Source organism: Myodes glareolus, chromosome 20 (genome assembly GCF_982192425.1).
Source record: "Myodes glareolus chromosome 20, mMyoGla1.1, whole genome shotgun sequence".
Lineage (NCBI taxonomy): Eukaryota > Metazoa > Chordata > Mammalia > Rodentia > Cricetidae > Myodes > Myodes glareolus.
Genome location: NC_142045.1, coordinates 54,365,727 through 54,380,849, shown reverse-complemented (window position 1 = coordinate 54,380,849; position 15,123 = coordinate 54,365,727). Strand labels below are relative to the sequence as shown.

At 40.5% G+C, this 15,123-nt stretch overlaps 1 protein-coding gene and 1 pseudogene across 5 annotated transcripts in view; both read left to right on the top strand.

Annotated features, from left to right (window-relative positions):
- LOC148118858 (uncharacterized) overlaps nt 1-15,123 on the top strand; it is an 87,080-nt gene that overhangs the window by 59,349 nt on the left and 12,608 nt on the right. For 4 of the 5 annotated variants that reach the window (XM_087899615.1, XM_087899613.1, XM_087899616.1 and 1 more), the window contains exons 1-3: nt 235-324; nt 11,162-11,367; nt 13,421-13,515. The gene's annotated coding sequence lies outside the window, so the exon portion shown is untranslated. Of the gene's footprint in view, nt 1-234; nt 325-11,161; nt 11,368-13,420; nt 13,516-15,123 lie in introns of those variants that run through there. The other variant, XM_087899614.1, reaches the window with a different exon arrangement.
- Nucleotides 6,998-8,848, top strand: LOC148118859 (phosphatidylinositol N-acetylglucosaminyltransferase subunit P pseudogene; annotated as a pseudogene).

The window sequence follows — 15,123 nt, the reverse complement described above, 5'->3', positions numbered from 1 at the left end:
AGGACACTGGACCGCGGGGTCGCATGGAGTCCCCTGTGGCAGGCGACTCGGACGCCCAGGCGGGGCTGAGAGCCCAGGCTCGTCGCAGCCTGCCGTCCCCGGACCCACTCCGCCACTGCCTCCGCAGCCCCGGGCGAGCACGGAGCCCGCAGCCGTCGGAGCCTCCCGCAGCCCGGAGCCCGCGGCGGGCTACGAACCGGGCCGCGAGCCGCCGCGCTCTCGCGAGCTTTACGCCGCCTCCTCGCCGTCCAGGCTCCAGGTCAGAAGGAACCGGGCGGAGCGGCCGACGTGGCGGGACGCAGGCGACACGAGAAGCGGATCCAGGTAGCTCGGAGGAGCCATGAATCGGGGACACGTGCTCCCTGGGAGGCGGAGGGAGCGGGGAAGACTTCCGAGCTGGCGGGCGGCGGCAGGATGTCTCGGCGGGGTCGCGGCGCCGGGACGGGTCTGCGGCGGGGCGGTGCTGGGGGCCGCTCGGCCGTGGTGTCTGCGGAGCGGCGGGGAAGGAAGGGAGGGAGGAGGAGCGAAGCTCGGAACCCCGCTCCCGGTCCCGCGTTCCTGCGGCGGCAGCGGCGGTCCCTTGCCTCCCGTCCCTTCCCCGTTCATCCTGGCGCTGCCGAAATGAAGGCCACGGTGGCTGGGGTGGGAGGCGGCGGAGGCGGACCCGAGGGCCGAGCCGCTGCTTTGCGCTCCTGGTCCCCGGTCCCTGCCCGGCCTGCGGGCTCCCGGTGCAGACGTTAGGTGGCGTCGGCCCTCCCCTGCCTGTCAGGAGTTCTTTTAACGGCACAGCCTACTTGAGGCTCGCCGGCTTTCCTCCAGGGGACGCGGTATAAACAAACCCAGCCCGGTCGGTGCTGTTGGCCCCTTTCCTGTGCCAGCTGGGCAGCCTCCTCCCTACACATCGTCCCCCTCAGCCCGTAGGGATGGACGTCATCTGTGCATCTCTTCCCCGCACTTCCCTCCCAGTTGTGAGTTCTTTGTTGAACATCCATATGGGGTAAATAAAGGCGTAATAAGTTGATGGCATGTGCTAAATTGTTAATAAACCAGTCCCAAGTTGCCTCACTATTGTCTTTCTGTTCCTCACTCAAGATAGCTTTTTTCTTTTTTCATTTTATATCTACTTGAAAAGTTTTATTGATTAATTAACCCACGGGTCTTGGGTATGTTATGTACTATGTAAGTTAAACTACTATGTAAGTTAAAGTTTAAACCTTTTAAAAATACTGTGGGAAAGATACTAACACTCAGCAAGTTTCGAATTTGGCTGGCGTAACAGTAATTTTGAACAGGGTACAGAAGGGAATTAGAGACATATTCCAACTTCACATAGGTCTTTACACCAAAGTGTCAAGACAACAGCAGTTTCTAATTATGCTATTCCTAGGCTTTTGAAATTTATTATTACGGTTTAACGTGGATAGTTACTGTATTACAGTTTGTATTGAAGTTGTTGTGGTTGTACCTCCTTGTACTGCCTATATTTACCCCTGGCAGTACAAATTTATACTTTTTTGCTCCTTAATACACATTATTTTACAGTTTTATCTGCTCTTCAATATTGTCATAAAGGTAATAATGTACTTTTTAAATGGCTGCTCATATTTCAGTTATGAACTTTTAGGTTAAACAGGAAAGTAGGTGAAGAAACTTTATAGCCCTCTATGGTGGGGGCCACTCAGACATCAAATGCTTGTTTGTACGCCAGCTCTACTAGTTAGCAAGGGCTTGGAAGTTTTGCTTTTTTTTTTTTTAACTTCAACTTCTGCTTTTGCAGGGATTGCTTATCTTAAGAAAACTCTTTGTAGAGTTGATATGAAAATATTAAGTAAATGAATGACTTATTAAAAGTTATTTAAAATGCTTGGTATGTAACCTCTTTCTTGCCCTCCTTCACCAGAATAAAGAAATTGGGTTAGGTTATATTGATTTTTGTTTATCACTCCTTAATAAACTTAAAAATAATTAACAACCACCTATTTGGTAAATTAACCATTAGGCTGTAAATTATATGAAATATGGCTACTTAGTTTGTTTGAGACTCTAGTTATTAAAAGTCAGCTTGGTATTATGAAATTAAAATTTTTTCCTATTCTCTACATTAATTTCTATATGGCAGTATAGAATGTTTGTGGAAGATCTTACAGTACTATCGTTATACAACCCAATAATTTTTTAATGCTTGTCTTTTGGTTATGTGTGGTCATGTGCGCAAGGGTCCAGGTACCAGTGGAGGCCAGAGAGGGGTGTCAGCTCCTGTGGAGCTAGAGTTACAGGCTTCCTGACAGCGGGTGCTAGCACCCAAGTTGATGTCTTCTGGAAAAGCAGTGCGTGCTTAACCACTGAGGCGTTTCTTTAGCCTCTTCCAAGTGTCCAAGGAGGGCATTCCTCAGTTCTTTTATTCTTGTCAAGAATCAAAACCTCTCATATTGGCATTACTTGAGATTAAAAGATCGAGTGTAATGACCAAATTCAGAGTTTGTTACAGGAAAAAGCATTTACACACTAACTGTGGAGTTTCCTGTTGTTACTTGATGGTTTTGTTTAGAAATGATTTTTAAATAGATTTATTGATCTTGAATTACAATGACTTCGTTGGGAGGGGAGGGATGTTTGATACAAACACTTAGGTTGAGAGTTTTGTTTTGTTTTATTTTTGTAGCCAATTCATTTTCTTTTTTCATGACAGAACAACTTTAAAATCTGGTGCCCCATCAGAGTTGGAAGCACGGGAACTGTATTCACATTTCTTTCTTGGACTCAGATCAGGTTGCTTAAACTGTGAAGTGAGCTTGTGTGTTAATTGACGTTGTGTTGTGGAATTTGAACAACTGAGATTCTCTAATGAAAGTGATGTCAAGCCAAACTAATGAAATATTTAAAAACAAAACGGAAAGTAATTATTTTTAGGAAATACAGTGACTTTATAGATGAACAAGGCACTAGAAGCATTGATTTAGATTTCTGGTATCATGAGGTTTAAAAATGGAAAAGGATCTGATAGAACTTATTCAGAATTCTCTGTCCTCAATTTAGTCTCAGGAGATGAGATGGCTCGGGGGCAAAGGTATGTACCTGATGGCTTGAGTTTGATCCCACAAGGTAGCAAGAGAAAACTGATCTCTAGAATTGTCCTGACTTCTACTAGGGATGGATGACAACAGTTATGATGGAGCAGCGATGGGGGATACTCTCAGCCTTCCCGAAGCCGATACCAGTCAACCATAGATTGGCAGTGTTTCCTCGGTTTTTTACAACCAATAAGACTCTGGGGCTTCCCTACCTTCCTAGAGATGATTTATAAGCTTAGCCGAAGGATTCCAGTCCTGGATTGTGTCCTTCATCTCCTACTTCAAAGAATGTGTGGGGGTGGGAATGTTTGGAGCAGCCCTATGCTGTGGAATAGTGTTTCTCCTCTGAATGGTCTGCGGACTCAAATCCCAAAGCCATAGGGACAAAGTGGTTATTGCACAAGCGCTGGCTGCCCTGGAACAGGGGCCTCTACTGATGTGTGGTTATCTATGTTAAAGCAGTAAGGTTTATGCCAACCAGCTCCTGCACCCCTAGGACAGTGGTCCATTGCACAGGGTGGAGTGCTTGGCTTAGCTAGCCCTGAAGGTTGTCGAGCTGAAGAGCATCGCACAGAGAATGGCCCTCTCTGAGAGATATGTCGCCCTGCATAAGGGTTTCCTGCCGTATATTCCCTTTCCCAGAAAAATGGCAGAGGGCAGGCCGGATAAGTTCCAGGTGTCATGAACCTAGGGGCAGATTCCGTACAAGCCCATTATAATGTTTCAACTTTGGGAAGTGCGACCTCTATCTTTGCCTTCTGAGGAAGTTGCCTTTCTGCAAAGAAGCAAAAAAGGGGGAGATGTGGAGGACCGCAACCACATACTCCATTACAAGATGGTGCTGGCATCTAGTTTCACCATCAGGTGAACAAGATAACGCACATGTGCTTGGTAACTTCCCACTGCTGTTCCTGCCTACTCCCGAGGCATCATCTGGGATAATGGGCAGCGGACCAATCCAAGAGTGACATGTCCGAAGCGAGGACTGTTTCCTATATAAGGGATGGGTTCCCTCATTCTGGGTCTCCGCTTTGGAAGCTTATGCTCTCTCTCTTTCAAGACGCATTAAAGCTTTTCTGCAGAAGGATCCTAAGTGTCCCACGTCGTTCTTGCGGGCGAGATGATAGCGCGGGACAACTCTGGAAAAAGTCAAGCTTGCTTGCTGTTTTCAGTGATTGCTAATATCATATTCCTTTTAAAAATCATACAGCTGCACTGTCTTCGCAGGCTCTTCTTGAAGATTCAGGATGAAGTACGCACCCCTTGGTGACACACACATTTTTCGTTTAGTTATTTTTCTTTGTAAAGAAACTTGTGGTAAAGAATTTATATCTCCAAAAGCAAACCAAATTACCTTCCTCTTTCTGTTTAATATTTAAAGAGTATACTTACTAATCTGTATTAGCTAAATTTTGGTTATGGTACCAAAGTTTAACATCTGAGTATTTGAGATTTTAGATTATATGTTTGCATGGGAGGTACATACAACACTTAATGATGACAATGCTTAATAACCCTTAAGTGTCCACCATCTACCAGGTGTAGTGGTGCATGCTTATAATCCCCTATTGGAGAGCTGGGGACAGAAATACCAAGAATTCAAGGATATTCTTGCCTACAAAGTGAGTTGGAGGCCAACCTGGACTACTTGAGATTCATTCTTATAGAAAAAAAAAGGGGGGAAAGAATGATAATATTATTTACATGAGGGCCTGCTTGTTGGGGTTTCTGTCCTGCCCAGTTCCCACAGCTGTTTAACCTTCCAAAAAATGACACAGAGAGTCTGCATTAGTTATTAACGGATTGGCCCATTCGCTCCAGGCTTCTTATTATCTCTTATAACTTACATTAGCCCATTATTCTGGTATATGTTAGCCACATGGCTCGGTACCTTTTTCAGTGTGGCAGGTCACATTTTCCTTCTTCCATGCCTGGGCAGGACTGGGAAGGAATGGGCTTCCTCCTTCCCAGAATTTTCCTGTTCTCATTGACCCGCCTGCACTTCTTGTCTGGTTATCCTGCCTAAACTTCCTGCCAGGCTACTGGCCAATCAGCGTTTATTTAAAAATATAATTGACAGAATATAGACAATTGTCCCACACCAATTTTTCATCTAAGAACCCTCTTTAAAAACTGTTAAAGTTAATGATTATCAAATACTTCTTAAATTTCTTAGTTACTGAATGACTGGAGATGAGTAATGAACATTTCAGAAACAAGTTTTATTTGGGAAGTAGGACTGAACTAACAGTGATGCAGTTTATATTTACTGTCTTGTGCAGTGATTTGTCTGATGAGAATTTCAAAATACAAACTTCCCGCTCTGCTTCCAGTTGTGTGTATGTGTATCCACATGCACGGGTGTGCATGAGTAGTATGAAAAGTTAAGAGCTAAAGGAACTGGCACATAGCAAAGTGAAAAGCCTATCTGAGGTCAGAAAACAGCAGTACAGAGTAAAGCTCGAAATGGAGCGCTCAGGTCCCTTACTCTCCATCCTTGCAGCGTATCTCCTCCAGCAAGTTCATGATGCATGTACTGGAGCAGAAGTTAATGTGTGTCACCTGCCAATATTACTACTAAGGATATTAACTCTGTGAGCCTAAATATCTCATCAGGAGAGCAGCTAGTATTAATTCACATACTGTGGTCATTTAGGAACATTTACATTTACATTGTTATATGAAAAGTTCTAAAAGATCCTGAGGCTGAAGAGATGGCTTTGGTTACCTTGCTGCTCTTGCACAGGAGCCCAGTTTGTTTCCCAGCACCCACGTGACAGATTATGATCCTCTGCCACTCCAGTTCCAGAGGATCTGGTACCCTTTTCTGACCTGTGAGGACACCAAGTGTACCCATACAGTACACTTACATAGTGCAGGACACTCGACATACACATAAGAAAAAAAACCCTTAAAAAAAAGAGAGAGAGAGATCTGGAATTTGGAAGAATGACCTAGAGACAAACTCACTTTGAATTGCTCGTTATTCCTATTCATGTCCAGTTGTTTGTGTTCTTTCTGCACTAAAATAAAGGGCTGGACCTAAGATGGTGTCAGCCACTTCTGATATAACCGTAAAGTCCTCATTATGACCAGTTCTCATGGGTTCCTGTTCAGCTGTAGAGGAAACCACAGTAAAACTTGTCCAGTTTCATTTCTAAAGCAACTAAGTAAAGTCTGAGGGGAAATACCGGATCGAGAAATTCTATGCTAGCATTTTAGGTATTTTGTCTTATTTTACATGTATGGGTGTTTGTATTCTGTGTGTACCTGGTACCTGTGGAAGTGAGAAAAGGATATCAGATTCCTCGGGGACTAGAGTTACAGGTGGTTATCAGCTGACATGTGGTTGCTGGGAACTTAACCCTAGTCCTCCACAAGAGAAGCAAGGACTCTAAACTGCTGTGTCGTCTCTCCTGTCCCTATGGCGTATTGTTTTAATATATATTTTATGCATAAACTCTTTCATTTCTGTGAAACGTTGTATCACCAACCCACAATCTAGTATCTTAATATTTTCTTTACTCTTAAACCCATGGAGCAGCATAGTCAGTAAAATGTCAATAAACAACAATTGTACTTACCATATAATACCAATACAAAACAAAAGATAACTACGTAATCGGGTTTATGATTCTATCGATGCAAAACCTCAAATACAGATTGTAGCATTAAGACAAGCTTTCATCTTATAACTGAGAAGATGTAAAGGATTTTTAAATTACTTTAAATTTCCCTTATTCTGGCTATAATTATTTCATAATAAAGAAAATTTCCTCTAGAAAAAAAAACCAGTGATACCAGATTTGATAAATAACTAGTATTGATGGGCAGGCTCTTGGGCAATAAAAACTTTTACTTTAGCCCACTATGCTTGCACTAACCGACAGGACTCCTCTGATCCCCAGCTTTTTCCTAGTGGTTTTTAATTTTTTATTTTTTCTTCCACCCCCCACTGCGGCTCTCTGGGCGTTGCCTGCGCAGAGGACTGAGTGCAGAGGAGCTGAGAGATTGTCTAAAGCCATAGGGAAAATGGTGGAAAATTCACCGTCGCCATTGCCAGAGCGATTTATGGCTTTGTTCTTTTCTTAAGCTCTCAGTTTGGCTTCCTACTTTACCTTGTATGGGCTTTCATTCCTGAATCTTGGTTAAACTCCTTAGACTTAACTTACTGGCCTCAAAAATACTGGGTCGTCGCACTGCCTGTCTACCTCCTCATTGCTGTTGTGATTGGTTATGTCCTCTTATTTGGTATTAACGTGATGAGTACCTCTCCACTCAACTCCATTCATACCATCACAGATAACTATGCCAAAAACCAACAGTGGAAGAACTACCAAGAAGATGCCATCCCAGCATTAAGAGATGTTCCCATTAGTGAAGTAAACACAATGTTCTTCCTTGAAGCTCGAGAACTTAACACCCACAACTGAGCTGTGTGTAAACATCCTAATGCCAGATATTTACAAGTTTGGGGGCGAATAATTTTGGGCATAATTATATTGACTGTCCTTTTAATACCCAATGTTGGCATGTAAAAACATGAAAGTTGATTTCTTAGCTTGAGTTCAATTGATGTAAATATTTCCAATTGCATTATTAATTGACAGAATAAATAAAATGCCACTTATACTACAGAAAAAACTATTACTTTAGAAAGAGTAGAAGGATCACAGTGTTCTTTTATTCTTATTTTACTTTTGGTAAATATGAGTTTTAGATTTCAGGCCATAGAAATATTAAAGTACAATATAAACCTTTGCGCAGGTAAACTGTTAAATAATTTGACCAATTACCTAATTCAAATTAGGTAATTTGAATCTGATTGGAATTCCCAGACACTTCTTTCTAGCTGACTCCAATGTACTTTTCTAAATTAGTCTCCAGTCATACACATTTTAATGGATATTAATTTAGTATTTCACTTTCCAGTGGCCTGAACATAACATGTTATGGTAGAAATGATCTTTATAGCTATGCATTTCTGAAGGGATCTTTGCATATTATACGCACCCTTTCATTAGCTGTTAATAAAATGCTACCATTCAAAAAAAATAATTCTCTTTGCTTTTATTTGTTTGCCACATTTCCTCTCTGATCTGGTCTTTGTGTGGTGCTGACTTGCCTCTTTCCCTGCTTGATTCTCTTTTCGCTCAGGTCCCCTACCCCACATTAACCTTTGTTATCTGTGGTTCTCTGGCTCCAAACTCACAAGAGATCCTCCTGCTTCTGCCTCCCAAGTGCTGGGATTAAAGGCCTGAGCCACCATCCCCCGGTGATTTCAGTGTTTTTTCATGGCTGAGTAACATTCCATTGTGTAAATGTACCACATTTTCTTTTTCCATTCATTCATTACTGAGCATCAAGATTATTTACAATTTCTGGTTGTAGAGCAGCAATAAACATGATTGAGCAAGTGTCTCTGTAGTAGAATGAAACCTCCTTTAGGTTTATGTCCAAGAGTGGTGTAGCTGAATCTTGAGGCAGATTGATTCCCATCTTCCTGAAGAATTGCCACACTGATTTATTTCCTTAGTGGCTGTGCAAGTCTGCACTCGTACCAACAATGAAACTGTGTCCCTTGCTCTACACCCTTGCCAGCATGAACTGTCAATTGTGTTATTAATCTTGGCCATTGTGTTTGGTGTAAGATGAAATTTCCAAGTAGTTTTGATTTGCATTTCCCTGATGCCTAAGGATGTTGAACTTTTCCTTAAGTGCTTTTTAGCCATTTGGGTTTCTTGTTTTGAGAAATCTGTTTAGATCTGTACCCCATTTTTAACTGGGTTGTTTGATTTCTTGATGTTTACTTTTTTGAGTTCTTTATATATTTTGATTATTAGCCCTCTGTGGGATGTGTAGTTGCTGAAAAGACTTTTCTCCATTCTGAAGCTTGCTGCTTTGTCCAGATGACATTATCTTTTGTTGTGCAGAAGCTTCTCAGGTTCATGAGGTCCCGTTATTGATTTTAGTGCCAGTGCTGTGTTCTGTTGAGAAAATAGTCTCCTGAGCCAGCGAGTTCAAGGCTATTCCCACTTTCTCTGATTCAGTATATCTGACCTTATGTTGAGGTCTTTGATCCATTTGGAGTTGAGTTTTATGTAGGGTGATAAGTATGGGTCTGTTTGGGTCCTTGTACATGCTAACATTCAATTTGACCAGAACCATCTATTCAAGATGCTTTCTTTTTTCCAGTGTGTACTTCTGACTTCTATATCAAACGTTAGGTGTCCGTCGATATATGGATTTACGTCTGGGTCTTCAATTTGAGTGTATTAACAGATATGTCTGTTTTTATACCAATGCCATGCTGTTTTCATTCCAATAGGATTATTTTGCCTATCCTGTTTTGTGTGTGTGTGTGTTTCCATATGAAGCTGAAAATTTTCCTTTCAATATCTGTGAAGAATTGTGTTGGAGCTTTGATGGGGATTGTATTGGATCTGTAGAATACTTTGGTAGGATGGCCATTTTTACTATTTAATCCTACTGATCCATGAGCATGGGTGAACTTTCTATCTTCTGATATCTTTTTTAGTGTCTTAAATTTTTTTTATCATATAAGTCTTTCATTTGTTTGGTTCGAATTACCCCAAGATACTTTGTATTATTTATGACTATTGGGAAAGGTGTTGTTTTCCCCACCTTCTTTCTCAGTCCATTTGTTATTTGTATATAAGAGGGCTACTGGTTTTTATGAATTAATTTGTATCTGGCTGCTTTGCTGAAAGTGCTTATCAGCTGTAGGAGTTCCCTGGTGGACTTTTAAGGGTCACTTACTTACACTGTTATATCATCTGCAAATAAGGATCCTTTGACTTTTTCCTTTCCTGTTTTCATCCCCCTTGGTCTCCTCCAGTTGTTGTATTTCTTTAGCTGAAACTTAAGTACTATGTCGAGTAAGTGTTGAGAGAGTGCATAGCCTTGTCTTGGTCCTGATTTTAGTGGCATTGCTCTTAGTCTCTCTCCATTTGAGCAAATGTTGGCCGGGGGCTTGCTGGGAAGTGCCTTTATTAGGCAGTGGTTACATGCTTGGCTTTGCTGTGTGTGGGCAGCCATGCTGGACGAGCAGCAGAAGCAGCAGCCCTGCTAGGTCTGTGCCCTTCTGCAACTTCTTATTGAGGATTTTTTTTTTTTGGTGTGACTGAGAAAGTTTTTTCCACAGAGTAAATTGAAATCTAAAGACACAAACTGATGACGTAGAGACAATTCTAAATTGCTGTAATATTACTTTATAGTTAATCACATTACTATTTTGAGCAGAAGTTTTAATATGTGGGCATCTATAATCTAATAAAATTTTGATGTTCCCATAAAAATTATATATTTCCCATTAAATGTTGATTGGTAATATAAGGAAAATTAGAATATATCTTCTATTATAATTTTTTAAGACATTCTGAAGTAAAAGAACATTCTTTTCCTTACTCAAGTAACTCACTAACCTGCTGCTTTTAATTCCCCCTTGCATTTAGAAGTAGTAATCATTAAAGATTCATTTCAAATTCTTGTTTATTTGTACATTACCAAACAGATATAAATAACATTTATGGGAGGCCAAATGAGGAGATCTTGACATTTGCTGTGTAGGATGCCCATGAGCTAGAATTAATTGGGTATCACAAGGAAACCCAGTCAAACAAGAGAGAGTGTAGGTGCCCCAGAAGTCGGGAACACAGTTTCCCATGTTGACATTTCTTCAATAAACTATGTTCCCTTTGACTCTTGTGTTAGAGACATAACATTGAGAATGAGTCGTAATTACTGTCACTGAGACTTCATAGAGACTCTGCGGGTAAGTCTCAAAGCAGTAACGTCACTTGTGTTAGTTCAAATGACAGTTTTGACTGCTTTTCAGAGAATGATTGGCTTTTTTTCTTTTGTGGAATTCCTCATACTCTTTTGTATGCTTGTCCTACTTGACTGTATTTTTTCCATAGTCTTACTGTTGATAATTTCATTTATGAGTTGCCAGTTCATATCTTCCTTTGCTCATTTTATTTGGGTCTTGATATATTTGCTTTTTTAAAAAGTTTGTGTCTTTGTAGTTCATGGGAGTTGTAATTCTAGATCTGTCACTATTCCCGCAGACTATTAAAGAAACAGTTTTTCATTGGGCCCCGAAAGTAATGGAAATGAAGTATGATAAAGACATAAAAAAAGAAAAAGAAGAAGGAAAATTTCTGAAAGTGGGAAAGAAGAAGATAAAAAGAGCAAGAAAGAAAATTTAAAAGAAGAAAGGGCAACAAAGGAAAAAGAGAAAAAGAAAGATGGTGAAAAGGAAGAGTCCAAAAAGGTAAGCTTCCTGAAGTTAAATTAAAACTTTAAAAGTCACTGTGGGGGCTGGAGGGATGGCACAGAGGCCTTTCTTCAGGGGACCTACAGTCAGTTTCCAACACCCATGTGGAGGCTCATAACCTCTGTTAACTCCAGTTCCGGGGATGTCTCTGGCTCTCTTTTTCATTTTATTTTTTTATTTTATTTTATTGATATTTATTGAGCTCTTTATTTTTCTCTGATCCCCTCCTTGTCTCTCGCCTCCTCCTTCAATCCTCCCCCAAGGTCCCCATTCTCCCAATTTACTCAGGAGATCTTGTCTTTTTCTACTTTCTACTTTGCATGTAGATCTATTTAAGTCTCTCTTAGTGTCCGCATTGTTGTCTAAGTTCCCTGGGATTGTGGTTTGTAGGCTGGCTTTCTTTTCTTTATGTTTACAAACCACCTATGAGTGAGTACATGTGATAATTGACTTTCTGTGTCTGGGTTTCCTCACTCAAAACAATGTTTTGTAGCTCCATCCATTTTCCTGCACAATTCTAGCTGTCGTTATTTTTTTCTGCTCTGCAGTACTCCATTGTGTAAATGTACCACATTTTCCTTATCCATTCTTCAATCGAGGGATATTTAGGTTTTTTCCAGGTTCTGGCTATGACAAACAAAGCTGCTATGAACATAGTTGAGCACATGTCCTTGTGGCACGATTGAGTATCCTTTGGATATATACCCAAAAGTGGTATTGCTGGGTCTTGAGGAAGGTTGCTTCCCAATTTTCTGAGAAATTGCCACACTGGCATTCAAAGGGGTTGTACCAGCTTGCATTCCCACCAGCAATGCAGAAGTGTTCCCTTTCCCCACAATCTCTCCAGCATAAGTTGTCATCAGTGTTTTTGATAGTGGTCATTCTTAGAGGTGTAAGATGTAATCTCAGAGTTGTTTTGATTTGCATTTCTCTGATGACTAAGGATGTTGAACATTTCCTTAAGTGTCTTTTAGCCATTTTAGATTCCTCTGTTGGGAGATCTCTGGTTTAGGTCTGTACTCCATTTTTTTATTGGATTATGTGAATCTTGGGTGTCTAATTTGTTGAGTTCTTTGTATATATTTTGGAGATCAGACCTCTTATCTCTGTGGGCTTAGTGAAGATCTTTTTCCATTGTGAGGGCTGTCGTTTTGTCTTGTTGGCCATGTCCTTTGCTTTACAGAAGCTTTTCAGTTTCAGGTGATCCCGTTTATTAATTGTTTCTCTCAGTGTCTGTGCTGCTGGGGTTCTATTTAGGAAGTCGTTCCCTATGCCAGTGCGTCCAATTGTACTTCCCACTTTCTCTTCTGTAAGGTTCAGTGTGTCTGGCTTTATGTTGAGGTCTTTAATCCATTTGGACTTGAGTTTTGTGCATGGTGAGAGGTATGGGTCTATTTTCATTCGTCTACATGTTGATATCCAGTTATGCCAGCACTACTTGTTAAATATGCTTTTTATTCCATTTGATAATTTTTTGCTTCTTTATCAAAGATCGGGTGTTCAAAGATGTGTGGATTGATGTCTGGGTCCTCTGTTCGGTTCCATTGGTCCTCCTTTCTGTTCTTATGCCAATACCAGGCTGTGTTCAGTACTGTAACTCTGTAGCAGAGTTTAAAGTCAGGGATTGTGATGCCTCCAGAAGTTCTTTTATTCTGCAGGATTGTTTTGGCTATCCTGGGATTTTTGCTTTTCCAAATGAGGTTGAGTACCGTTCTTTCGAGGTCTTTGAAGAATTTTGCTGGGATTTTGCTGGGCATTGCGTTGAATCTGTTTCTGGCTCTCTTAAAAGCTCTGCATGCACATGTTTTAGACAAAATGCAGGGAAAACATCAACACACAAATTAAAAAAGTAAAAATCATTTGTTCTTGTGATCCTTAATTGGCCTATGATCATAAAGCTTTTACAGCCACATGAGGTAAGTGTTGGGCTATCTGTAAATACTGATCTCAAGGATTTTTATTAGTGTTGAAATCATCAGATTTCTCCCTTTATTAATGTTACAGTGTTTGCTGTCTGAAGCATTTATTCTATTTACCTGTCTGTTCATAGGAGGAAACTTCAGGAACTCCAAAAAAAAGAAGGAAACTAAGAAAAAATTCAAACTTGAGCCACATGATGATCAAGTTTTTCTGGATGGAGATGAGGTGAGATTAGAATATTGGATTTGAGTATGATAGAATTCCAGTTTTTCCTAGTAAAATCTTAGAAATATATTTGATACCATCATTATGAAAAGAAATAATTTAGAAAAATCTAATATTTAATTTAAGTACATGAAAGTCATTTTCAAAAAAATCACTATTCTAAGCTAGTTTTATAAGATGTTAGAATCAGATTTGACTGGATATGAGTGATGTGAAACTCAAAATTACGATCGCTTAGTATAGAACACATGCTGGACTCTTTCTCATTAGTGTAGTCTAGGGGTGAGCAGCACAGGCATGGAGCTCCATGGCGGGCCTGAGATCCTCCTTTTTCCCTGTGTTAGAATCTTCTGGCCAAGGTGCCTCGTTATCCATAAAGACCATCAACCCTAAAACTACATCCACAGAGAAAAAGAAGGAGAAGCACGTTTATTCCTTTCCAGGAAACCATCTTATGAATGCACACTTGGATTTACTGATCACCTGAAATAAGGTCTTCAAAATGCACTTTTTATACTGAGGGTTTAATTTGCCCAGTCAGAACGCAGAATTTCTGTTATCATAGAGAGAAGCAGGAGAATGATTCATGGGAATCGCCTACTGGTTTCTGGCTCTTCAGCAGTGTTTCATCAGACACAGCTCTTGGAGCCCTGAAATTTTCAACATTGCTAATGCTTTGTTCAAGGGCATAGTTCCATTCTATCTTTTGTAGTGAGATTTATGCGATGATGTCCTTGCTTGGAGGCTGTTAAGGTAGTCACTTAACTACTACAAAAATAATAACTATGTCTTAGCCGCCAAACTGATGTGAATTTCAAGACATATTCTTTCTTAATTCACTGATACCAATTATCAAATATGTAAAAAGCAGTGTTTCCTAGGGCTCTCTGTTTAAATTCTGCATTGGGAAGAGCTTAGATATCTTGAGTTAAGCGTTGAGTACATCCGTGTGTGCCAGATGCTTCACAGACACTGGAATTGGTATAGTAAAATATAGTGCAATTCTCTGTAAAGAATTTCAGAGTCCGATAAAAACATAGGCACCTACACATCTTTCTGTATTCTGTATAATGTAGTAAGCATTGCCAGTTACCAGTTAGGTAGGAGACGGTAGACACCTGCCGTAAGTCTTCAGAACCAACTGGCAGATTGCCCATTGTACCAGGAAGGAATTGTAGGTCTGTCCGGGAGGAAGCAGGCTGAACAAAAGCTGAACCCTTGTCATCTTGAAAAGGTTAGTTTGTGTGCACACATACCCACACACTCATGAAACACCATGTCTCTGGATTTTTTTAAAATTGGAAAATGTCTCTTTTTAACATATAGAGTTTTATTTAGTGGTGAGTAGCCAAATTAATGTTTGTGAATCTAATTCCCAGGGAATATGGAAACAGTGTAATAAGGGTTGAGTTGAAATCCCAAGTGTTAGTAATATAAATGGATCCAAATACAAGCAATAAAAAGATTTTTCAAAATAGAACTCGGAAATGGAAGAATGCTGTACTTTACAGAAACTGAGAGCTCAAACTGAGAGCCTTTTAATGATTGAGTGTAGTTCTGATCTTGAAAGGAAAACGTTCTTCGGGTGTTAGGTGTTGGGGTGCCTTC